The 2,823-nt window shown below is 41.7% G+C and overlaps 1 pseudogene; it reads left to right on the top strand.

Annotated features, from left to right (window-relative positions):
- The first annotated feature begins 425 nt into the window (after positions 1 to 425).
- LOC120178016 lies at positions 426 to 2,487 on the top strand (annotated as a pseudogene).
- The last annotated feature ends 336 nt before the right edge of the window (positions 2,488 to 2,823 follow it).

Below are 2,823 nucleotides of genomic sequence, written 5' to 3' on the forward strand. Positions count from 1 at the left end.
AACTCAAAGCTTACTGTCCGTTACTACCTGAAATAACAGTAGGATCTCTGCTCAGCATAAAGATATGGAGATGTCTGAACCAATAAGAAAATTATGCCTATATATTAACTGCATGTTCCTCAGCATCATCTGGTAGTTCTATATTACTGAGCTTTCCAAAACTCACTCTGTTACTCACCCTTTTAAGGTTAAAAGGATTAACCCAGTACAACTATTGACATCAGTAAGAGAGTTCTTTCGACGTTGTTGCAGAGTATGATACATATAGGACATATATGTTGTATTTTGTTTTATATACGAGTCTGAAAATTTATTTTATTTCTTAATACCGGTAAAGTTACTTTTGATGTGACACGTCAATTCGGAGGCGGGTGTTGCACAAATCATTCAAAAACCCTCGTAGACAGCATTCAAATAGCTCCACCATCCACCTCTTCATTTCAAACATCCACACCTCTCTTTCTTCTTTCAATCCTGTCCGTTTCCTGTCTTTTAATTTTCAACCCAAACTGAAACGAACTCAAAATCCCCATTTTTAAATGCTCAAGGAGAATTTCAGTTTCAGCTGTTGAAACCCCCAGAGGCATAAAACAAAGCTCGAAACTTTATCCGGCAATGGTAGCAGAAACTTGGATACTCAAAATGGGAAACCAGGTAAGTTCCAATCTCAAACATGCATTCCTCCTCGACCCTTCCAAAATAAAGAACACCCAAAACAACAACAACAACCCAGCACCCAAAAAAAACGGAACTGTCGGTATCTTGTCTTTCGAGGTTGCCAATGTGATGTCCAAGTCCAACCACCTCCACAAATCCCTGTCTGAGTTCGAGATCTCCAAGCTCAAATCCGAGACCCTAAACTCCCAAGGCATTTCCATTTTGATTTCCTCCGATGAGAATCACCTTCTCGCCCTTGTTTTAGCTGAAAAGCTCGACGACTTAAATAGGGTCGCCCATGTTGTCTCTAGACTAGGCAAGAAATGTAATGAACCTGCTTTACTAGGTTTCGAGCATGTCTATGGTGATCTCTCGAGTGGGGTTATTGATGTTAGAGAATTGGGGGTTTTTAGTCAAGGATATGGACGGGATGGTTAAGAGAATGGAAAGCTTTGTTAATTCGACTGCGAATTTGTATACTGAAATGGAGGTTTTGAATGAATTAGAACAAGCTAGTAAGAAGTTTTAAGTAAACCGACATGAGGAAAGTAAGAGAGCTTTCGAGCAAAAATTGATTTGGCAGAGACAAGATGTAAGGCATCTTAAGAATGTTTCAGTTTGGAACCAGACATTTGATAAGGTTGTCGAGTTGTTGGCTCGGACTGTTTGTACTATTTTTGCTAGGATTCTTGCTGTTTTTGGGGACACTGCTTTGGAAAAGGATAGTGTCCTTGGGAGGGTTAATGGTGGTTTCCGTGATCGAGAGGAAGTCTTTGTTTCAAAGCCGTTGAATCGGGGTCTTAGTAAGAGTAGTAGTGTTGGTAGTGGTCAGCTTGGGAATGTGATGGAGAAGAGGGGAGTGAGTTTGAAGCATAGGGGGATTGATTCTCGACAGGGTGAGCTCGGGTTGTTTCGGGCTGAGGATTTCGGTTTCCATTGTGGGACTAGTCCTGGGAAATTTTTAACACATTGCCTTAGTTTGAATTCTTCAGTTTCAAGGTACGGTGATGAAGATGATGATAATGGGAGCGTTGATCGACGTAGCCAGATTTCGGGATGCTGTAGTGCTGTGAACAATGGACTGAAGAAAGAGGGGCGGAATGCATCCCCATTTCTTCGGCCCCAACTCAGTGTTCCTTTGAATGGAGATAACAGACAGTCCAAGTATGGCGTGTTGAATAATGCACAATTTGGTCCTAAAAGCAGGTTAGCGGTATATGCCAGCTTCACCCTCCACTGTGGGAGGCTCTGCTCTTGCCTTGCATTACTCCAACGTAATTATCGTCATCGAGAAGCTACAGCGCTACCCTCATTTGGTCGGAGAAGAAGCTCGAGACGACCTGTATCAGATGTTGCCGACAAGTTTGAGACTGTCGCTGAGGACTAATCTCAAGTCCTACGTCAAGAACTTGGCCATATACGATGCTCCATTGGCTCACGATTGGAAAGAAACTCTGGATGGGATACTAAGTTGGCTTGCCCCCTTGGCACACAACATGATCCGATGGCAAAGTGAGCGAAATTTAGAGCAGCAGCAAATTGGTGCTCGGACAAATGTTCTCCTCCTCCAGACATTGTATTTTGCCGATAGAGAAAAGACTGAAGCAGCCATCTGTGAACTTCCCGTTGGGTTGAATTATATATGTCGTTACGAACATCAGCAAAACATGCTGCTGGATTGCACAAGCAGTTTCGATTTCGAGGATTACATGGAATGGAAAATGAAATATGGAAATTCATACATCGATTAACATGTAGAGACTTGTAGAGTATTTTTCTTGATCCTCAATGGCCATGTGAAGACACAGTTAAAGGTCCAACATACGCATCGAAAAGCTTTCCCGTAATCGAAGCTTCGACTCGATTAATGTATTCACCTCCGAAGGTATACTTCTTTCGTATATAATTCCAATTGATTTATTTAAACAGAAGTATTTGTATATGTTTCTCTGTAGTCTGTACATTCTTTACAAGTTCCATCTCTTTTGCATGCAAAATGAATAGCATCATTGGTTTTGAGCACTCCTGAAATCTATATGGTTCCCTTTTTTTATCATTGCATGCTGACTGAAGCTAGCATCATCATTTTAAGTGTCGCCTTCTTTGTTCCCTTTTGGATGACAACTGAGGACAACCACTTATTAGTTATCCGGCATGGCGACGATC

This window comes from Hibiscus syriacus, unplaced genomic scaffold (assembly GCF_006381635.1).
Source record: "Hibiscus syriacus cultivar Baekdansim isolate YM2019G1 unplaced genomic scaffold, ASM638163v2 tig00003502_pilon, whole genome shotgun sequence".
Classification (NCBI taxonomy): Eukaryota; Viridiplantae; Streptophyta; class Magnoliopsida; order Malvales; family Malvaceae; genus Hibiscus; species Hibiscus syriacus.